The 24,290-nt window shown below is 41.3% G+C and overlaps 1 protein-coding gene across 1 annotated transcript in view; it reads left to right on the plus strand.

The window, feature by feature from the left end:
• Positions 1-24,290, plus strand: part of LOC310933666 (C-terminal-binding protein 2-like) — a gene marked incomplete at both ends in the record, with an annotated part of 50,383 nt that overhangs the window by 14,976 nt on the left and 11,117 nt on the right. The window lies entirely within an intron of this gene.

Below are 24,290 nucleotides of genomic sequence, written 5' to 3' on the forward strand. Positions count from 1 at the left end.
AGCAGCATTTTCACACTTATGTATTTTTAACAGAAAATGGAGTCATGTGGACGTAGCCTTAGTCTTTACATGTCAACTGGTGCATGGAAGCGTTTAGATGTGTGCCAAAGGTGTTGTTTATGGTTCGTTTTAAACGCTGAATAGATTGATTGTTTTGATTTGTTAATTAAAGATATTTGCCTTTTTGCTAATTAATTAACATTATTTACATTGATTGAATCATCTCCACTATCTTTCTCACCCATTTCTTGGCATGTATGAGCTGTTTTCCTCCCATTAGGACTTGTTAACCGGAGGCTGACTAGCAGCATCACTGCACAGATAAAAGTGAATTATTGTGCTGATGTGTGATTGTTGTCATTTTCTATCTAAAGATTGTAATGACATGATAGAGAGAGACAGGGGTGTTTAATCCTCCATCTCTACTCTCTCTGCACTAATCCACAGATAGTTGGAGGCTGCCTCCTGTTTCACTGTGAGACTAACTTACTTTAATAGAGCCAGCAGGTTGAAATGGACCTAAATGGAAACCGGTGCGTCCTGGGAACAAATATTATAACTGGTTTTTAAGCCCAAGGGAAGCCACATCAATCAATTCACATTGGTTAGCTGTCAGAAATGGCTGTTCGTAGCACAGTCGGGACACACACACATGCTTAGGATTTCTTCATGTCTGCCGTTTCTCACTGAGAAATGGGAATGCATCAGTCTTTTGGACCCCACCGTTCATCACATTGCTAGTATACACACAGACACAGTCAGCAGAGTGGACCTCATTTGCATGTAGCTGACATTTGTGGCTTTTGTAATTTCATCTGTTAATGGACACTGCCACAAAGCTGCTCTGAAAGCATATTCCTAAATTGTATGTTGCTAGGCAACATGAGTTTTTTTTTGTGTTAATCGTAGGCAGATTTGCCTCCGGTTAAGGGGTCCGTCCATTGTTGGAAAACACGGCAAATTTATACATTAGGTTTTTTTTAGTTTTTTTTACACTCTCTCCCCCCACTCTTTTACAAAATGGCTGAGCTCATGCATCAAGAAAAAAAACTATTAATAAATCATGTTAATACACTTCTTTTCATGGCGGATAAATTAGGAGGCTTTGCTTGGGAGGCTTTATTAGACCCAAGAAAATGTGATTCAGCCGCACAGTTAAAAATTAATTTTCATATTTGGTCAGGTCAGCAATTTATACTTCTAACACTGGCAGTGAAGCATTTTGCATTTCTTAAAAATCTCACTATAGTCATCAGTTTATAATACTCCTGTTACACTGACTACCTGGCTTAGACAATTGATTAATTGCAGCGGTGAGTTGCAGTTAAGTTATTTCCCCAAATATGCCCCAGCCTACCGTTTTTGTGTTTAACTAGTACCCACTCGCTCTCCATCTGCCTGCACTAATGCACTCACCGTGTATATGTGACACTGCGGGAGAGTGTACTGGCTCTCGTCCGTGGACTCTGACCCAAGACCGGATGTCTGCTCAGGTCATTTTTGTTCTGCGTGACACACAAGCTGTGATTTTCTTCCATGCTCGGGAACTTAGTGAGATGACGGGATGGATGGGGGGTGGGGCCGGGTTACAGGATATTAGTTGTGGAGATGGCAGATTATGTATTAACGTGGCTGCAGGACGGTCATAGTTGCAGGCTGTTGTTACACTGAGTGAGGGATTAAAAGAGGAGACTACTACAATTGCATGTTGCTGCAGGGTGGGGGGAAGATGGGGGGGGAGGGGGGGAGGTGAGTGGGCGTTGACATCTGTCAGTCAACTTCGGACCCGATGTTGCATCTCGACGTTATGAGGGTCAAACTTTGGCCTCAATCTGGGCTGACTGGAGAATATTGTGTTTCTATGCTGCTGGTCACTGTGTGTGTGTCCCACATAACCTGACCAGATATGACCAAACACTGGGTTTAATGCAGATTTCTTCATAGCGATTGGGGGCATATATATATGTTGACACATATTAGTATAAATATATGCTTAAGACATCGTTTCTACACTTACACTCTGCAAAATTCTGACTTGTGTTCACATTAGAACCAAACAATCATATGTACAAGCCTGTGTACACAAAATGCTAATGTTGAAGACGTATTTTTTGAGGAAACATCTACTCAAGCTGAAGTGTAACCTCAGAACTTTAAATCAACCAGTTTTCACATTCTGAAATTGGGTGAATTCAGCAGCTATGCAGCAGCAATTCTGTTCCTCAGAACATTGCTAGTTTTTCCTGTCACACTGATGTGGTAAGAAAATATATGGTTTATCAAAAAGAAAAGTTTCAATAGTTAAGGATAATTGCCATAACAGAACCCTATATTTTTGTAAAAATGTGTCATCTCGCCACTCTATAGGCTACTGTTATAAAATGATATTTCTATGGATGTGAGCATTTCTGCTCGGTGACAGTATAATGACTTCTGTGGAGGCAGAAAGCAGAGCTGCTCCTTACTCTTTTGTGAATTTTCTTTCCCACTTTTTGTCTTCCACTGTCTCTTTTTTCTTCTTCTTCTTCTCGCTCTATCCCTTTTCTTTACTCTCTGTGTATAGAAACGTCTTTGTAGGGGATGATCTGCCTGTGATGCTCTTGGATCACATCGGGCTGAGTTTGGGAGGAAAATAAATTAGCGGTAATGGGAGAAATATGCTTCTAAACAAACGTCATGTACCCAGCTCAGCAGATTCATTCACGACTGTGGTCGGGTATTACAGAGTCCATCAGCTGGGAAAATGAAGGGAATGAGAAAAGCAAGAGATGGGAGGTTTTGATCCCTGCCAGAGACGGTAGAACAGAGGAGATGAGGCAGGAAAAGCCCAGGAATTGGAGTTAAATAGAGAACTGCTTTAGATTAGATAGTGGAAGACTGAGGGAGCCAGTCTCAAAAAAATGGGTGGAGGAGTATAGAAAAGAGATTATCTAAATTGAAACCCTGTCATGCCATCTTGGAGCAAGTGTAGGAGGGAAGTAGAGCAGTGGGAGGATGACTCCAGTCCAAGAGCTTGTGGCTTTTTACTCACAAATGTAGCAACAATGGGGGATTAATACTGTACATATTTGGAAATTGCAAATGGAATTTTGTTTTTTTTAGGTTTTTTTTAATTTTTAAAACAAACTTCTATACCATGTCTAGTGCATCTGTTTGCATGTTAGCAGATGTAGTAGTGTGTATGGATGGGTGTCAAGAATTGGTATTGAATTAGGTGATTGTAGCTCGGTGGTAGAGCGAGTTGTCTCAACTTGAAGGTTGAATGTTCTATTCCCGCATCTGCTAATCTACCTACTGATGTGTCCTTGGGCAAGACACCTCCCCCCCCCACATAGCGCCTGAAGGCCGTGTGTATATAGGTATGAAACTGTAGTGTAAAGCAGCTTTGAGTAGTCATCAAGGCTATATAAATACAGACCATAGTGGACATTCACTCTCCAGTCGCCCCCCACTAATGATGACGAAACTGCCAATGTCAGGCAATTAATTGTGATGTTGCTCCGTGTTGTTTCCTCCATCCATCACGAACGATGGACCAGCGCTGGAAGGTTTGGCCTCTCCTGACTTTTGTCATGGGTAGAAATGTAGTTTCCAGTGAACAGGTAACACTTACCTTAGAATACTCTTTAATACTCTATAGAAGCATCAGAGAGTCCATTAGTTTAAACAGAAAAGTAGGTATGGGGGCAAAAAATTTAAATATTGAATATTTTGAGACACCAAGTATCACGTTTTTTTGTAGCATATCATTTTTTAACTGATGTTGTAAAATAAACACACTTTTTTTGTGCATTAGCATTAAAAAATATATAAATAAATTGACATTTCAGTCCACTAGATGGTGCTCTCACTATAACTGTTGTGAGAGTATATTGCAATATACAATTTAGTAAATAATCGTAGTATCGCAAGTAGTATCGCACCTGTCCCTGGTGGTGAATTAAGAACCCGGTGAATTTTCAAAATTTGAAACATACCATGTTGTATTAACTGGACATTTTCAAAAATGCCATGTTGTGATCTTAAAAATAGTTGGTACAATACGTTTTATTTTGGCAAAAACAATCACATTTGATGCAAATACAGTTAAATATCAATGATATTCCTCAATTACAGGCACATAGCACTCTAGGGAGCCCAAATATGACATAAAGTCAAGTACTTTTTCATGATATTATGAGGTAATTCTATCATTAATTCCCACTGAAAGTTTCTGGGAAGTTTCCGTCTTCCTTTGTTGTAAACAGTTAACAATACTGTGTATTGCACCAGTGCTGTTTAAAGAAGCTGGACCTTGAAAAGCAAACTTTACCCTGTGAGGCAAAAAAAAGGCTCTTTCTGGCCTGTTTGCTGCATCCTTTCTGGGAGACTTGAAGTGATTAACTGCTGGTTGTTGGAGCAGAGGCGAGGGAAGGACAGAGGAGGTCACACGCTCAAATATTTGCTGCTCAAAAGAGGAAAAAAAAAAGAAGAAAAGGAAGAAAGAAAAGCCTCCTATTTTCCTCATCAGAAAGTTCTCTCCTCTCCTTTCCTTTGTGCCAAAAGGGGAGTCACCCTGAATTATTCATTTAGAGAAAATGAAATCTTCACAGGTGTTAAAGAGGAGGCAGCGCTGACTACATTCTCTGTATATGTCGCGGATGTGTGCGTGTGTTTATGTGTATGTGTGGTCTAGGTGTTACTCCTATTGTGGGGACTTTAAACTGTTTACACAGTCAGATTATGGGAACTTGTAACTGCTAATGAAAAATCACTGCAGTTCAAGGTGAAGGTGTTTAGGGTGTGGTTAGGTTAAAGGTTCAGGGTGTGGGTTAGGATTAGGATTAGGGAGGTAGTTGTTTAATGTCGTTTCAGTTTGGGTGCCACGACTTTAAAGTGCTCTTTAGAGGTCAAAACCTGGTTTAAGTTTATGTTTAGGGCTTTGATTTGAATTGTGGTTAGGTTATGGTTAACGTTAGGTATTAACTGGTAATGGATAAAGTTAGGGATAATGCTTTGTTGAGGCTGCCTAGATGAACAAGTGAAGTAAAGTTGTGCTTAAAAGTGTGTGTGTGTTGTGTGTGCGTGTGCGTGTGTGTGTGAGGGAGTAGATATTTGTGGAGGTGCTGATGAATTTCATTTACACCCAGGGAACATATACATTTCTCTGTGGGCATGTCAGTCGTGTTCACAGACGCCTGTTCCCACTCGGGTCTATAACTGAGGTGTTTTACTGTATATGGAAGGTATGATTAGACGAGATAGTCCTTTATTAGTCGCGCAGCGGGTGAAATATACATTGTCACAGCAGCAGATAAAGATAGATAAAGATAATAATTAATAAACCACATATGTTATAGTACAATATAGAAAGATATTAACACTACGACGATAAAACGTCGCAATAAAATAATGGCTGTTGACTTTATTTTGACAGAGTTCTTTGAGCTTTCAATCCAGCTACAGTCTGTTAGAGACTGTGGAATGTTATCGAGTGTATTAAAATCAATTATTCAACCAACGCCGCCACCGTTTTCTTCCTCGTCTTCACCTCCCTTTTTTCTCTCTCTAACCAGGTTATTTGACACAGAGAGAAAGAAAAAGGTGGTGGTGGTGGTGGAGGAGGAGAGTGACGGTGCGATGCACAGACGGGATATGAATTGTAAAAAAAAAAAAAGAACTCAAGTGCTCATATCGCCCACGAAAAAAAAAAAATACCCTCAAACATCTGTTGTCCACCTGCAGCTGTGCCATGTCTCATTCTCTCTGGTTGTTTTTTTTTCACCTCCTCCTTTTCTCTCACCCTTTCCCCCCCCCCTCCAGAATCTCATTTGTGCTTTAATCATTTGGCATCAGCGCACCGTGTAGATCACAGGAGGCAGATGGGATGGTGAGGGATGGTGAATTTTAGAGGTCAAATTATACAGTAGGCACTTCTCCCTCCTGCGCCTTCTTTTCATGAATGAGGCTTTTTTTTTTTTTGGTTAGTGGACTCTGGTTACGCACTGTAACCAAACCTCATCAATGGAACGGTTTAAACTCACGACTCACTACATGTGTTGCATAAAACACGCAATTAAAACCTACTACAAAACACTGCATGTGTTTTTTTCTTCTTCTTATTGTTGCAGGGTTCAGATGTTTCCGAACTGTGCTCATTAGCTGGCACGTTAACAGATGCTCATACAGCGGAATATAATCAGCAAGTGTATGAATCTAATTTGTGTGTCTGCCCACAACCAAGATTCATTGTCTTCTTTAATATATTGTAGCCATAACTCTGAGTTATCAAAGAAGCAAAGAAAGCAAAATAAATAAATCACAACAACAACTGGTCTGGTAACCATTTAACATCAGTCGTGTGAAAGCGGTGTGAGCCTGCACAGTTGTATAATAACAAAAATATGTAATTTGACTTACAACACTGTTAAATTGTGCTGTACACTCTTTAAATGTTTGATTTTTACAATTTTATGTGTGTAGGTTAAAGTTAAGAAATACACTCAGAAGACCCAAAAAACCCCGGTTACTGGAGTTATTCTAAATATTTTTGGTACTCACAGATCCAGTAGGTATGAGTTAATGACCTGTAGTGGCGAAAATGGAAATTGTAACTAAACCCAGAACTACGGTGGCCCTCACATGCCAAAAAGGAAGCTGTTTCGCTTATTTCGTAAATCATCTGCTTAAAAATGCAAAACACAGGCTGGTTTGTTCAATCTTGCGGCAACATGGCGGCCTCCGGATGTGCGATTATTTTTACATGGAGAGGTGCGTTAAAAGGTCTGGAAACCAGCAGTAAATATTCCATCATATCCTGTTAGTTTTACGTGGATTTTCAGTCATGGAGGTGCACTCAGTTTCACAGGTCTGTGACAAACCTTGGGTGCTTTTTTTGTGCATAATTATGCTCTGACGTTCTCCCCCCCTAAACCGGGATTAAACACAGCGTTTCTTCCCTTGTTCCAGATTTCTTATCCCATGTAAAAGTGGCTATTAATATTACAGATGTGGTCAAATATAGGGAGGGCACGATACCACTTGGTTAATGTCCAACACCGATATCTGAAACTCAAGTATCTGCCGATACCAGTATCTGTCCGATACAGTAATTTGAAGGTGCATTATGTAATAAATCTAAAGCAACTGGCCGTAAATTCCTTCTAATATGTCACGGCGACTCAGGAATAATGTTCCTATAACAAACTGAACTCAACAACAACAACAGTACAGACAAAATATTTGCATTAAAACAAACATTTTCCAGACTGCAAATCATGTTTATGTTTTGAAATCATGTTTTGGCATGTGGCGCCACCTACCACCGTCTACCAATCATTGCAGTCAGTAGAGTCTCAGCTGCCGAGCAACCACAGGTTGCCAGTTACGTCAGAAAACGAAACCTAAAAGACCTCGGTATTTTTAATTTGAATGTAGTAACCGTTTTTGGCCACATTCTTACATATGGCACCTTTAAAGACCTTTCAAAAACATAATTCTTCATAAAGTTCTCATATAAAGCAAAAAACAGCCTACATTATGACTCGGCTAAAATGCGCTCGCCTATTTTTATTTACCATATTTATCGGTCCGATATCCGATTCACAGATTTTAAGTATCATATCGGCTCATCCCCGAGTAAAATTACCCATAAATCTAATCCCTAATCCTCTTTTTTAATAACAATTACACTCCTATACAAACACACTTGTGGGTAGTGTATTTAACTTCTGCCAATAAATCCTTCTAAATGTGACACAGTGGACCTTTTAGATGATTAAATATTTGTGCGTTTTGCAAAGGATGGGACTTTGTAGATGTAAGTCACACACACACACACACACACGAGAACAAAGCGGGACAGAAAGGGGTCAAATCTGTATTAACGATGTCACCTCTAACTTTAATATCTTTACTTTTACCGTCAGTGCACGTACCAATGAAAAAAGGAGCTGCTATTAGCTGATGTGTTGTCATTGTGATGAATCGTGTGTTCTGTGGAATCTGAAAACTTGTGAAAAATGCCCTTTGTGTGTCTGTGTGTGTGTGTGTGCTCTTAAAGGGCCGTGAAGGCCAGAACGCAAAATATAAAACTGAAAGACCATGGAGGGATGGAGGGAGTGAGTGGAGGAAGAGGAGGAGGGATGGAGGGAGAGGGAGGGAGAGGGAGGGGGGTAATAAAGCAAGCAAAGGAAAATATGTTGAGCGAAGGCGAGAATGGACGAGGGAGTCGTGCGTGTGCCAGGAGCGCTGCTGCACCTCTCGCTGTGACCGGTGCTCCTCCAGGAATTTTCTTTTCTTTTTTTTTCTTTATTATTCTCTCTCTTTCGTCTCTTTCATTCACCTCCCTCTTTTATTTCCTCCTGCATAGCTGTGGAACCGGCTTGTTTTCTCAGTCTTTTTTTTTTTTTTTTTTTTTTTTTTCATCTTTTCCATTTTATCCCCCCTCCCCTTCCACACTCTCTCTCTCTCTCTCCCTCTCCCTCTCTCTCAGTGTGTGTCTTTCTGTGACTTGCAACAAAAGGCTAACAGAGTGAGCCTGACGTCTAAATGAATAGCCCAAACCTGCCGTGAAGGGAGAGGAGGAGGAGGAGGAGGAGAAGAAGAGGGTGACGGAGCAGTGAAGAGGAGGCAGAGGAGAAAAAGAGACAAGTGAGCTGAAGAGACACAGACCAGAGCGTGGACAAGTCCTGATTGCCGGCTGAAGACGTAAAGAGATCCTGATTTCCTTTTTTTTCACTCTATTTTTTTGAGATTAAAGGAGTTACGGCTTGAATCACTCAGACGGGTGACCGTCTCAGTTCCCACTCCCACGTACTCTCCTCCTCAGCCTCGGCTCTCTCGTGCCGCCTTTTTTCCTTTTCTTTATTTTTTGTACTCTCCCTTCTTTAGCCTCCTCTCAAGAGTACCAGTCGTTTTTTTTTGTTGGGTTTTTTTTTTGGAGAAGGGAGAAATGGAGCTTCTGGGAGTGAGGTGACGAACGAGGAGGACGGACTTGGAAGCGAGCGGAGCGAAGACAGCGGAGGAAGATAAGAGAGGGAGGGTGGGCAGCTGGAGGAGGAGGAGGAGGTAGAGAGGAAACAAGAGGATAACCCCGGGGCACACTGTGTGAGAATCCCCCCACCACCCCACCCCTTTGCCCCCCCCCCCCCACCCCAACGACGCCCACTTCTCCTTTTTTTTTTCCTGCGTGTGTCCCTCGCTCTCTCTCTCTCTCTCTACATTTCCTCTGCCATGTGCAGCCCTTAAATTGAAGAATGTGGAGACAACATTTCCCAGGCAAGGAGCATGTTTCACATCGTTTACTACATACCGAGTGTGTGCGTGTGTGCTAGGGTGTGTGCTTGTATTCATTAGGGGTAATAATAAAAAGCTGCAGTGTGTGTGTGTGTGTGTGTGTGTGTGTGTGTGTGTGTGTGTGTGTGTGTGTGTGTGTGTGTGTGTGTGTGTGTGTTAAGGCGAGAGGTGATGAGGGGGTTGGGGGGTGGGAGGGGTTTAAATTTGGCTTTAAGGGTAATGAGCCTCTTATGTTTTTGCAATGAAGTGTGTCATGAAACTGTGTGCGCGCGCTTGTGTGTGTGTGTGTGTGTGCAGCAAGAGGAAGGTGAGATTAGATGGTTGTCAGTGGAAGGGTCAAATGTCACAGGAGAGTGGACGTACAACTTGTGTTAACGGTCAATCTCGCGAGTGAGTGCTGTTTGGTTTCACGGTGGCCATTTTTTAACCTTATGGTTAATTTATTTTATAGTGTTTTTTTTAGTAGCAGTAGTAGTAGTAGTTATAGTTATAGTTATAGTTATAGTTATAGTTATAGTTATAGTAGTTGCTGTTATTCAGTCACACAGAACGCAGACATCATCGAGGAAAAAAAAAAATCGCTCAAATTCCACACAGCAGCAGCGGTGACTGAACATAGGGCCCAGACAGAAGCAAAGTGCTCGTACGTGTCCGTCCTCGAGGGCTGAGCAATTAATAATTTTCACATCTCAATTTGAAACAACGCAATTAGTAAATCCCACAGGCTGCAAATTAAACAGAAAATACAATACACCGACGTTAGAGGCAGGTCATCTCATGCTTGAGAGCAGGGCTCGATGTGAATCCTCAGCATGTTTCACATGTTTTTTCCTGCTCCATAACACCTGATTTCAAATATTCAGCTCTGGTCATCATCAAGCTCTGGTTCATTAGAGTCAGCAGGTGTGAATCAGGTGTTGATTTCTGACACTGGGATTGAGAAACCCTGCGTTATTAGAGCACAGTAGTGGATAGTTTGATGTGGCAATGCTCCATTTTGTGGGCCTGACTTGCAAATCAAATATCAATGCATGCTATAATGAAATTGTTATATTAAATATTACCCAAATCATTCTATTCTACCTTTACGAAGATACTTTTAAGTTGCTTATATCCTGCAGAAATAGCACCATCAAGCATTATGTTTGAAAATGAATGTCCAACAGTGGATTACTTTCAATAATCAGGGATTACATTTTAATAAACAGCTTATTATATGATGTGTCAAAACAGCGACATTGTTCCTGAGTGTATGAGGCAAAATTCTCATGTAATTGACATGAAACTTTGCATTAATTGTGTTTTATAGACAGTGAATGTGTTAAAAACCCTGCAGCGGACTGTATTTTTTAACACATTTGATCACGTCATCGCTTGTGTTTTAACCTTTGAGGCTGTGACACGGTTGAGTTTTAACTCTTTTTTTTTTTATTGCAAGGCTTTTGCAGCTATGAGAGGGGGGAAAAAAAAACATGAGCCAGATGCTTTTTGTGCCCAAACCTAACCACAGTTTACTTCCCTGTGCCGAAACCCAACCATATCCATAACCAGAAAATGCCTCTCATCACCCCTCGTTTCCCTTCGAAGCACCACAAGGAACTAGAACCCCATCATGTTGATACGCTCACTTGTAGACATGTAAATAATGACGGGAATTTGTTTAAAAATGAGCGTTCCTCGCTAAAATGTTAATCCAGTCAAGTTGTGTGGGAACATAATTTCCTGTAGACAAATGTTGGAAGAGCGCAAAGATGCCTTGTTTACTGTAAACCAAGTGTGATGAGTGTTCATGCAGCGGTAAACACAACTTCTACGGCATGATCCTGACCTGCACAGTCTCACTTGTGTGTGTGTGTGTGTGTGTGTGTGTGTGCATGCCAAGAAAAGCTGGAGTGTTCATTTGCTCTGACAGCTGCTTTTGTCTCAGGACCCCGCTTGTTTTTAGGCCTCGCTAGTGAAGCACAAAGGACAACTTTTAAAGGGTGAGCTAGTGACGGGATGGACACCCGTCTTCTCTCTCTCCCACACGCTGCGTTTGTCACCGCGGTAATCTTCGCGGCGGCGGCGGCAGCGTCCTCTGCCCGCCTCCGCGCCGCTTGTCGTACATTTTCACATGTAGATTCCACTTCCTCTCATCCTGTCTATCTGCTCGCGCACTCGGCCCTCTTGGCCGGGTGTTTGGGTGGTGATAAGTTTGAAGGAGGGCAGGCAGAGGGAGGACAAACAAGGTCTTTGTGTGTCCACATAGTGGAACAAGAGACAGGCTGGGGTGGCGGCAGTGCAGCCGGGCGCTGATAGGGTCTGGTGCGGGAGACTGGAGGAGGCAAAAAAAAAAAAAAAAAAAGGATTACACCTCCCCTCTTTTCTAGCAATGCCAACGAATCGTAAACACACTCAAGAAAGCAGAAACTCTTCAGAATACAGATGCCCAATTCTTGTTGATGTGTACCCACACTTTGTGTAACCGCATTGCTGTTTTATTAAATAGCATGAGGGTGGACATACACGCCCTGCGTTAAAGTGCCATGTATATACGATATATTCCTGCTCAAGAATACAATTATACTGCCTTATCTGATTGGAAACTTAAGTGGCTCTCTCCCCAGCACCAAAGTCCATTAAGAAAGTCAGCGTTTTTAGCTCACAGAAACACAGGAGCTGCTGGTCTGCTGCTGCCGCCCTTGGTAAATGTGTGTCACTTAGGTTAATCTGAATGAAAGGTTCCAAACATACGTAAAAAAATAAGACATTTAAACTCACTGGTGGAGGCAGCTGTGGATCTACGACTCATGTGTGCCGTTATGTAAAAGTGATGATTTTCTGAATGTGCTTTGGTGTGGGGAGAACAGAAACAGTCAATTTCCAGGCAGAAAAGGCAGCTAATGACGAGATAACGAGGTAAAAGTATTGATATGTGGTTATCAAAAGCTTGTCTGAAGCACACAGTGCCGTAAACACTGAACTACCCCCTTTAAGAAAACGGCAGTGGAGTTTGTTGGCATCAAAAGCTGCGAACACGTTATGAAACAAAATCTGTGACTTGTCACTGATCATAAATACTGCTCTCTCAGTAATGAACCGTGTTGGATTCCAGAGGGTCTCCCCGTGAGATGCCACAGAGAATCACCAGCGCTGTGTGTGTGTGTGCGTGTGTGTTCATGCCACACACGCTACGGATGGGTTGCCAGGTTGGATGGGTGGCCTGCACATTTCCTGGTGGGGGCAAGATTTCATGAAATCAAGCTTTTCCTTTCCCATTGCTGCACTTGCCACAAAGAAAGCCTGCTGGGGTATCGTCTCAGCCCCCCCCCCTTTCCTCTTGGACTATCCCATCACTGAAGCCCCCCCAGCTAGGGAGTTGCTAGGTAACCAGAACCAGCTGTTGGTCTTAAGCCCGTTGAGCCCGTTTTTGGCTGAGCGTCAACTGTGGAGTAGTTTTCTGTGAACTCGCTGACCGCCGATGTGGCCCTGAAATCAGCGTGCCATGGAAAATCTTCCTCACTTCCTTTTGTTTTCCCAGTTTTATTGTTCCGCTGATGCGGTGGCCGGTGTGGGAGCGACCGTTGCATGTACCACACCAGTCTGAGTAATTTAGGAGCATTTCATCACCTTCCACACACACACAGCGCCAGGGGAAAAGGATGGGAAAGCAAAGGCCAGAGGAGAGCGAGAAGAATGAGCTAGTGCCTGGCAAGGGTTTACTAGAAACACCCACATGTAATTTAGCGAGTAGAAAATGACATCAGGATATAATGGAGTCTCTAAAAATGTGTCAGTCCTTTGTAGGTGAGGATACTTAACTGTCTCGGAATGCTATTGATAGAGATCTGAGATTGCAGAGTGCACAGGGAAATTATTCAGGAAACCACAATAGCACGGGTAAGTCAATATCGTGCTGCAGTCCCAAAGTGGACCATTTACCTCTCAAATACCCCATTGGCACTGGTAAAAAACAGACAGGTTCTTGACCAGTGGGAATGTGTTTAATCAGCATTCACTCTCGGGTCAAATGTCTCTCCAATGCACATGGGTTTTAAACGGCACCTTTTTTCCTCGTCTGCTTCATTTTTGGCAGCAGTTTCCAGTGCCGCACTAAGAACCAAATGGTTTGTAGTAAACCTTATTTTTGAATATTCGGACAGTGCTCAGTATCTTTAATTTCATCAAAATATGGTTTCGTCCTTTCTCAATGGATACCAGGCAAATATCAATATTTAATCGGCAAATTAAGGCGTTCTAAAGTAAATAGTCTCTGCCAATTGCACTCACCGGACATTGGTACATTAGTAGAATTTGTAGAGTTTACAGCAGGATAATGGTGGAGAAAGCTACGTAAAGAGATGCTCCATCCACGCTCAATACAAATGGCCCTTTTCCGCTATGGTCCCAGCTCGCCTCGCCACGCCACAGCATGGTTGGATGTGGGTGGAGTCACTGCACGGCTGCATACAACTGTGGAGACTTTGTTACTGATTAGGATCAGTTAATTATTTATTACTATTTGTTCAGTACTTCCTCCATGACCTCACGCAGTCACTGGACTGAAATTACAGCGGCAGGGTTTGTGATGCCGCTCGCTACTCGCGGTCAGCAGTGCTATCGCTAAATAAACCAGACTCCTCTGCTAAATATTGAGATTTTAGACTAATTAACCCATGCTTTTAGGATAGTTAAGTGCTTTTAACTGATCTACCGTTCGGCATTGTTCGGCTTGTTTTTGTGTCGGATGTCTCTTCAGTGGCTGGCAGTCTGATGACATCACACATAGTACCTACTTAGCGTGCTTGGAACCTCGCCAGAGCAGGTACTAAAAAAATTACCTGGTCCCAGATACTATGCTAGTGGAAACGCAACTTAACCGTGCCGAGGCGAGTCGAGCTGGTGGAAAAACGTCTTGCGATATACTGATTTTCACAGAATTGTGATATTATTGGTATCGTGTATTGTTTATCGCGTATTGTATGCTGTGATTTCCACCCTGATTCACTCGCCATTGACTTGAAGAAGGTTATGAAGAAAGAAAATGTGAAATGGTAACCACTGTAACGTTAGCTTGTATTGTTTTCATCTTTCTCTGACGTGTTTTGTTTCCAGTAGAACTGTGACGTCACATTTCAACCCCGCACATTAAAGTACGAATCAAATCATCTTTTGAAAAACCCATGCTGAGGCAAAATCGGAGCCCACGATCTGTCAGAAAACGAAGCCTGAGATTGAACGATAACTGACTTTGTGCAATTTTATTAAATACCAATTTGAACACTGGTTACCAACCCCCAAAGGAGGGGAGTAAAGGTTTAAGCAAGGGTTTATTTTCTTTCATTGATTGTTTGCACTCCACTTAGGAAATGATCCTTCTCCCTCTGAAAGTTCTGACTCACAGCATCTGGCAGCAGAGCTTTCAGAGCTGCTTTTCCAAAGATCAGCCCCCTTTCAAGAAAGAGAATTAGACACCACATTTTATTCACCAAGGAGAGACATATTTTTTACGAGCCCTCTGTATTTTTTTTTTTGGTATTAAAAAAAATACTTCTATTTCTGTTGTCAGAATCCAAAAAGGCTTTTTTAGCGTGGAACATCTGCAATCCATTTGTGGTCGAGCGTACGTTCTTGCCAGCTCTGCCAGAAGTTTTCATGCTGCCTGGAGAATCATGCAGTTTGTGATTAGCATTGGTGAAAGAGGATGATATCAACCTCGGTGCATTCAAGCTTCCCTTGAGGGATGTAACAATACACAACCTCCATTGAATTAGACCGCTGTCACATCGAACACGGTTTAGATTTAGTTAGTCAAAGCTGTAGGCTTTGTTTCTTTATTACCCGCTGGCCTTGAGACAATGTTGGCTGTTGTGCTATGATAAATACTTTGGGTACAATAACAGGAAATTGGCGCATGCGATTTGCATTTTTATCTAGCCAAGCTATCCTACCACTTAATGTAAACCATCTTTAGTCGTGTTGTTTCCACTGCTCACAGAAGTGTATGTGTAAGCGTAATTTTGTGTGTGTGTCCTGCTCAGTGAGTGAGTTTTGCTTTGGGTGGGGACTCAGTGTTGGTGTTTGGATATGGGAGGAGTTCTGGCTTTGATTGTGTTTCCTGGAGTCCAGGTTCCACGCCTGGCTGCCAGGGCGAGGTGGAGCTGCTGGTCAGCTGCTGTCAAACCCACCAGGCTGATGTCGACCCAAGAAAGAAAGAAAGAAAGAAAGAGAGAGGGGTGGGGAGAGAGAGAGAAAGAAGTAGGGAAAGTAGAAAAACACAAGTCGTGAAGAATAAGCTTAATGAGGTCTCTGGCCCACATGTAAAATCCATATGTGTCAGTTTTTATCTGAAATTCAGACATCCGTTGGAGCTTGGGGGAGAAATTTCTAACTTGGATTCATTTCAGTTTAAAACTTGCAGCGTAGAAGAGCATCAGACCATCTGAATTGATTATCGAAAAGTCCTTAATAGGTCGAATTGAGCACAGCTTGATCTTAGATCAGGGGCCTAAAACTCAAATGACATGGAGGCCACATGGGAGCTTCAACTCTGGTCAGGAAGCAGCTGATCAAGTGAAACACATCTAACTGTGTGGGGAAAACCAACTGTTTAGTAGGGGTGGGCTCAACATTAGATCAAAATATGCCATCGTAGTTTAGCAAAAACGACATTTGAGCTGATATTAACCCGATATAACCATCACCCTTTCAGGCAAAAGGGGGGAATTGTACGGCTTCCTAAGGGAGAAATTATTGTTTCTTCTTGTATTTATTTATGAATTCCAAGCTGCTTAAGCCGTCTGACTGTCTATTTACCGCAATTTTGGTATTTCTTGGAGTCATTGTGCATTTTCTAGCAAACGGTAATATTGTTTACTGGCATCAATTTCATATTTCTATGGGAAAACGATCGAACTAAATTGGCATTGTGGTAAGAGGACGCCCCTGTTAATCAGTTTAGAAAAAACCCTGAGCAAAACCAGACTAGCCTCGCTGATACGTGTCTCCCTTTTAAGCTGCTTTGCCTCTTTAAACATCTGAAGGCTGTCATATACACCCACTGGCTGCTTTATTAGACACAAGACACCTAATAAAATGTCAAAAACTAGCACCTGATGTGGTTTTCTGCTGCTATACTCCATCTACTCCATCATTATGTGCAGTCACAAGGTGGTTATTTGACTTACTGTTGCTTTCCTATCATCTCAAACCTGGGCATTGTCCTTTGAATGCTGGCATCAACAGGGCATTTTCTCCCAGAGAAGTGCTGCTCGCTGGATATTTTCTCTTTTTTGGCCCATTCTCTGTAAAACCCTAGAGATTGTTTTTGTGTGAAAATCCCAGTAGATCAGCAGTTTCTGAAATACCCACAGCAGCAAGTATTACACGGAGAACCTCACCATGTTCAAAGTCAATTTTCCTCTACATTCTAATGCTTAGTGTGATCTCCAGGAGGTCGCTTTAACCACTTCTGATGGTGGCGATTGCTCTCAGACAGCAAGGGAAGCTCATCTTCCTCTAAAATGTTGTCAAATATGTACGGTGTTGTTTGTGCTAAAACATGAATAGAACGTGTCCCGGTTCAGTCAGAATCAGCCGTTTGTCACAGATGACGGATCATCTTACGTTCTTTTCGTATTCCCGTAGTAGCCCCCGCTTTAAAACCACCTGAAGCTCAGCTTCAACTGTTCTCTATGGGATGGCACAGAATAGGTTCTTTTTCGCTGCAGCGCGGCGCAAATACAGCAGAAACGTCACTTCCACGGAAGCTCAGCTTCTCTGGGAGTCAATGGAGCGGTGGGCGGGGCACGGATGCCGGGCTTCTGCTTGATGATTGGAGGAACTGTCTGAAAAGGCGGAGCCGGTTTTTGATTGACAGCGTTGCAGAAACATGCACAACAGTCCTGTCTGTAAACAAATAGCCGTTTTCGTTTGCACATATACACAGTAAATAAAAACACTGTGATAGCATTTCAGTTTTACATAATTGTATTGCTTTCCTTGTTCTAGTTGTTTGCCTGCAGAGTTTATGTAAGAATTTATGTGTAAATAACTGGGGCCTGAAATTAGTTTCCTCGAACCCGCCACTGACGTCCGTCTGAATGTATAGATCCACTGATTTGATATTTACATTAACAAACAAACAGTGGAGCCATAAACTAGCCAGTGAGCGTATTTTCGTAATTAGCATATGATTATTTCAGGATCTCTGTTTAACCAGATTTGTTTTGACATCGTGTGAAATCTAACTCTCGTTTTCCCGTGTATTCATTACATAAACGTGTTTGATTCTCATACATAAATCATCCTCAAATCAACAGACGTATAACCGGTGACCGCCGCCGCCGCCGCGTTCGCTACGGCTCATGCTCGACATCCTTGGATGACTGTTATTATTACAGCCACTTGCAGCCGCAGCCTAATTCTGAGTCTCTGTAATATTCAGCAAGGATCAATCACTGCGCCCTATGGTAATGAACATTTAGTTTACAGGAGCCCGTAGTGACAAAAACAAGTCGTAGATTAAAGCTGGATATTATTCCTCTTATTTTACAATCACTACGTTTTTACGGCACACAGAAACTCCCAAGGCCTTAATAAGGTATTAAAGTTGTGTTGTAGCCTGTGACTGGTTATCTTGGGATTTTCCATGCAAGAAAAATGAATAAAACACTTTTTATAGACTTTCAATAGTTTGCTAACCCTAACACATTTATGTCAAACGTAGAAGAAAAACAATCTTTACTGCATTTTATTGTAAGTGCACTAAAAAAAACACATTTATTTTCAAATGTTACAAGCCTAGGATATATTAGATTTTCACTTTTTCTGAGCTGCACCTGCGTATGTATTTAATTATACACAAGACGAGTGTTTTTAATAAATACAGTATAACCTACAAAGAATTATACACAAACTAATTCCCTTATCAGTTTCAAATGCCTCACCTCATAACATTTCTTATTAGATCCGGTCACAGTGCAGTAAAATGTGTGTTTGTTTTAGCTGCAGCTCACATGTAGTTCATTTCTGTGCATTCACTCTTTAGTCTGAGCTCAAACTAAGTCGACCTCTTTTCCGCCTCAAATCTGCTGCATTACAGACGTTTAACTTCCTTTTAGTTTGACCTCAAAACGATAAAACTGTGGACGGATTCTGCTTGTCTTGTGTCGTCAGGAGGGAAAACGCAGTGTAGTTTACTTTTGACATTGAGAGACCAGAGACTAAACCCCCCCCCCAACTCATTATCTTTAATGTGACAGAGACGATCTCTGGAGGGATGTTTGACAAGAGTCCAATTCCACAGTCACTCAAGTCAACTGCAGCTTTTCATTTACTGGAGAGAGAGAGAGAGAGAGAGAGCACACACTGTGCTTGTTCAAGCAGCATTTTTTTTGCTTCATATAATCTCACTTCACAGTGTGCTGTGGGCCAAAAGTAAACACCTATTGTATTGTATTGTAATAAAATGGAATCTCAGATTCCTTAATTAAATACTCATTAGCTTTAACGTAGATAAACAACAGCCACAAAACTGTATTTTTTATAAGATTCCTTCATTGCATTACACATCAGAGCCTGAAGTACACAGTTTAACATACCAATAAGTAAACTCACTCCACTTCTATTCCACAGAAATTGAACCATTATTATTGACCTCCGCCAGGAGGTATATGTTTGTCTATCTGTTGTCAAGATAAATCGAAAAGTTGCAGACGGATTTGGCTGAAATTTTCATTGAAAGTCCGCAATGGGACCAGGAATAAGTGATTAAATTTTGGGCGTGACAGCGAGTCGCTGTCTGACCATAATGTTATCACTGGTTACAACTCCCGCTGTCTGACCCAGGTGCGCCGGTAGGGTGTATTTTTGTAGGTACTGAGCTGCCTTGGCGGAGGTCTGCGCTCTCCGAGTGCTTCTAGTCAGATTTATTATTGGTAGTACTAGTAGTATTAAGAGTATTATTGGGCTGCAACAAACTATTCCGTAAAACGTCAGAAAATGTTGGAAAAACTTGACAAAACCTAGAAAATGATGATATGTCTTGTTTTGTCCAAAAAACAAAAATTGCAATTTTTGAGAAACAAGAGAATATTTACATTTAAGAAGTCTGTAAAAACTTGTTTTAATTGTCGAAAAAAACACTCAAATTGTCAAAATAGTTGACCATTGTTACTTTTACATTTTTCTTTTTTAGATATAAGTTTGGCGGGTCAAAGAGAACCCATTGGTGGACCAATTTTGGCCCACAAGCCCATGTGACTGAGTGACAAAGAGAATATTTCTTTCTTTCTTCCTGTCAAACCCCGCCCCCCCCCCCCCCCTCCCTGCAGAGCGCTCCTCTAAATCACCGGTCAGGTATCCGAGTCATTAGGACTCTCATTAGACATTAATTATCCAGGGATTCATCATGAGCTGGATGCAGTGCCACGTTCTGCCTTATTAGGCTGAAGAAAAGCCATTAGCCACCAGGAAATAATTAATCAACAGCATTTTGACCCACTTCCTACAAGTGATGCTGCTTTTTTAGGGCTCTCTCTCTCTCTCTCTACTGCGACCAGCTGCTTTTCATTTCTGTAAGTGACCAATGCTGCGTTTGCTGTTTTTCTGTCCATTCATCCCTCTGTCTGTGTGTCTGTCTCTCTGTGTGTGTGTGTGTAGCTGCTGGATGATAGAGGTATTTTATTTCTCACTCCGTCTGAGCTGTGATAATGAACACTGCAGGAGTGTGATTGGGAGGTGCAGAGAGAGCCGCGGAGCCACAGGTGCGTTTGGTGAACGCTCTCTTCTCCCCAGAGCCGCCTCACTGACACTCGTCGTGACGCACGCACACACACACACACACACACAAAGACACACACACACAGAAACAATATGTTCCTCCGGTGAGATAATTCATGTTTTGTCACTGTTTACAGCAACAAAGAGCTTGTGAGGTCACGTCTTCTCAGCTTTCTGCTCCTTTTGATTTGCGTCCGAGGCTTTTACTGCATATAATTAATGGCTGTGATATCATTAACTACATATTTCCTCATCCTTTCTATAATTTTTGTGAGACAGCGTAGTTAAATGACTGGCGTAGCAGTTGTTAATATTCTTCAGCTCATAAAATAAATACACAAAACACTGGAAAATGATTGAGGGGACACGATAAAACAGCTCAACATTTGTTTTAATATCGATAAACCTGTCTATGTTCCATAAAAGTGTGTTAAAATGTTTCCTAAATCTTCAAATGTCTTGGTTTGCAGAAGAAATAGAAGCTAAAATCATGACAAAAAAACCCATATAATCAAAGTTATAAAATGCAGAACAAGGTTAGAAATAATCTGGAGGATATAGTTCAAGTTAAAGTGAGGAAAAAAAAGGGAAAAATATCTGCATCACGCATGAAGAAATAAATTAAACATCGGCATAAAAGTGTGATCAAAAGCTGAATCGGCAGAGGCGGAAATGTTCTGTCGAGAATCCGCTTTTGAACTTAACAAATGATTCATCGAGACCCAAAAATAAATAAATTAATCAGCGAATGAATCGCAGATGAAAAGATTATTAGATTAATTTGTCTCAGACTGTGTGGGATTAGTTATTATTGACAGCGGTCTGCAACCAAAGCAAATCTGAATTAGATTCAGTTGCTGCTAAAAATCAGATTTATATAGTTGGGAGTGCCATTGTTAATAATATTTTCTTTGAAAAAAACAGCACAAATTACTACAGAGGTCGGGTTGATTGAGAAAATAGTTTTTTGTTAAAAGAAAATATTGTCTTAAAAGGTGGATTAATAATCGCAGAAACACGTGTGAGGCGTTCATTGTATATAATGCAATATTTTAAATATTATTCGTTTTTTATTTTCTTTCACTATTTTTTATGTATTTTTTCTGCTTATTCTGTTTCTATTTTTGTATTTTTTATCGTTTATTTGCATCATTTCATTGCTTATTTTATATTCTGTTTACTTTTCGTGTATTTGTCACTTTCCTCCTATGTGGGATCAATAGAGTCAAATTAATCAATCACTAAATTAATCGCCCAACTATTTTGATAATTGATTAATGGGTTTGAGTGGGTTTTCCACTTCTTAAATGTGAATATTTTCTGCTTGCTTTGCTCCATAAAACAAATAAATAATTTCAATTGAATCATTGTGGATTCAGGACAAAACAAGACATTTCAGAACATCGTCATTTCCAGGCTTGGGACACACACATCAACATTTTCTATGATTTTTCTGACATTTTACAGACCAAACAAGTACTCGATTAATCAAGAAAATAATCAGTATTACACAGTACTGCGGTTGTGTCGTTCACAAACATCCATCCTTTATTCCCCCGCGAAAACTCAAGGAGTTCTAGAGAGACAGAGACAGAGAGTGAAGCAGGCTTGATGTCCTCTCCAGCAGCGCAGATGCCACTAAATAAAATATTTCATAATCCTGCCCAAATCCTCTAATCACCATGACAACAGGCAGCAGGGAGCCCGAGAGTGGTGGTGGTGGTGCATGGACCCCACCCCTCCTCTCCTTCTGCCTCTTTTTTTAGTGGAATTCTGAGTCCGCACTGTCAGATTTCTTCCTCTTCTTCCTCCTCCTCCTCCTCTTCCTTCAGCAGCAGCAGCAGCGTCCCACTGGTTTCTTATCACACGAGAACATGTCGCATTGATTGTTAATTGGTGCTCAGCGAGTCAGTCAGATAAGACGCTCGCTTTTCCTCTCCGTTTTTTTTTTGCCACTTTTTCCTCCCTGAAGGATCGTCACGTCGCGTCTCAAGAAGGCGACGGCGACAGATGAAGGAAAAGTCACAAACTCACTCTCAACGCGTTATGCAGCTCTCCTGTAGACAAACTTGGAGACGATCTTTTAGGATACAGCTTTCATTTGAATAATAACGTAGATTATGTGATTTGAGGGACTTGTGCGCCTCATTTTTGGCTCTGTCATCGCAGCCATAACTACTACCACTAGTGCTGCAACGAACTAATACACTTGATTAATTGAGTTTGGTCCATAAAATGTCAGAAAATGTTGATTTGTGTGCATCAAAACCTGGAAGTGATGACTTTCTCAAATGTCTTTATTCAGTTTTAATGATTTCTTTGTCATATGGAGCAAAGAAACAAGGAAATATTCACATTTAAAGGTGCATTATGTAATAAATCTAAAGCAACTGGCCATCAAATCCTCCTCATATGTCACAGAGACTCAGGAATAATGTTCATATAACAAACTGAACTCACCAACAACAACAGTACAGACAAAATATTTACATTGAAAAAAACGTTTTGCAGACTGCAAATCATGTTTACGTTTTGAAATCATGTTTTGGCATGTGGCGCCACCTACCGCCGTCTACCAATCATTGCACATTTTGCCACATTCTTACATATGGCACCTTTAAGATGCTGAAAAAAATCAGGGAACTCAAACCGATTAATCATAGGCTTGATAATCACAGGATATGCTGATTTAAGACTTGAATTCTTATTTGTTCTCCCCTCTTTAACATGATTTTGAGACATGTTTTATATCATTTGATTTACTTATTGTTTATTGGTTTGGTCATTTATGACTTTTTTGTTATATTCATTTTAATTTTAGTGTTTTCTCAGCGTCCTTTTGATGGAATCTTTTCTTTGTGTGTCTGTGTAGGTGTTTGGATGTGTGTGTGTGTTTGTGTGTGTGTGTATGTGTGTGTGTGGTGCTCTTTTATCCACGAAGCACCTTGTGTTCCATTTTATCTGCATGAAAAGCTCTACATAAAAAAAAAGAGAAAGATGAATTGATAGAGTGATTTCACTGGTGCAGAAATTGCCTCAGATCATCTGCCGTGCATCTGTCTGCGCTCGTGTGTGTGATGAGAGGACCTCGGAACACAGACACTGTGATCACAATATGTCAGTGATGTTTTTATTCAACCTGTGGATAAAACTCCACTGCAGCTTTAAGTTCATAAAAACTGCTGTGGGTATTTTTTTCTTTTCAGTGCTGGAAAAGAAACGAGTTCTGTTGAGTGCTTACACATTCATTTACACACAGGGGCACACATTTAAGACGAGCCAGCTTCTGTACGACGATAGGATAATGGAGGTGATGACCTCATGGGGTAAAAGGACCTGTTGCCTGGTAACAGTGTGGCTAACAGCGAAAGAGAGGGGTAGTCATATCTCTGGCGTTGTGGTATGTGTGTGTGTGTGTATGTGTGTGCGCTTGTATTTGTTGCCTTTTTGGGACGTTTTCTGGCATAAACACTGACTTTGTTAGGACCAGTATTACATGGAGACCAAAACCTGGTCCTAATGAGGCGGAACCTCATTTCTGAGGAGCTGGTTTGAGTTGTGGTTAGGGTTAGGCGTTAACTAGTTATAGTTAGGTTTAATGTTTTGTTAAGACAGATGAATGGACATCAATGCAGAAATCCTTATAGCTGCATAAACCTGTGTTTGTGTGTGTTTTCTTGTATTTGTAGCTTTGTGGGGACCAGCAATTGTATAAACATAGAGACTGAGGACATTTTGGCTGTTCCTCGCATCTTTAAAGGTGCATTATGTAATAAATCTAAAGCAACTGGCCATAAAATCCTCCTAATATGTCACAGAGACTCAGGAATAATGTTCAAAACATACTGAACAACAACAGTACAGCCAAAATATTTGCATTGAAAAAAGTATTTTGCAGACTGCAAATCATGTTTATGTTTTGGCATGTGGCGCCACCTACCGCCGTCTACCAATCATTGCAGTCAGTAGAGTCTCAGCTGCCGAGCAACCACGTGTTGCCAGTTACGTCAGAAAATGAATCCTAAAAGATCTCGGTATTTTGAATTTGAATGTAGTAACTGTTTTTGGCCACATTCTTACATATGGCACCTTTAACCCTCCTACAGGCGTCATAATCCGGCCACCTGGATTTATTTTGATTTGATGGCTGTGGAATTGTCTAAAAATATTCAATGATTGAGTCTTCTTCTGCCCCCTTTTTCCCAAGATAACTTTAGATATCTGGCAGTTGAGGAATTATGGTGCTGAGAAGC

This window comes from Microchirus variegatus (assembly GCF_963457635.1).
Source record: "Microchirus variegatus genome assembly, chromosome: 11".
In the NCBI taxonomy this organism is placed as follows: domain Eukaryota; kingdom Metazoa; phylum Chordata; class Actinopteri; order Pleuronectiformes; family Soleidae; genus Microchirus; species Microchirus variegatus.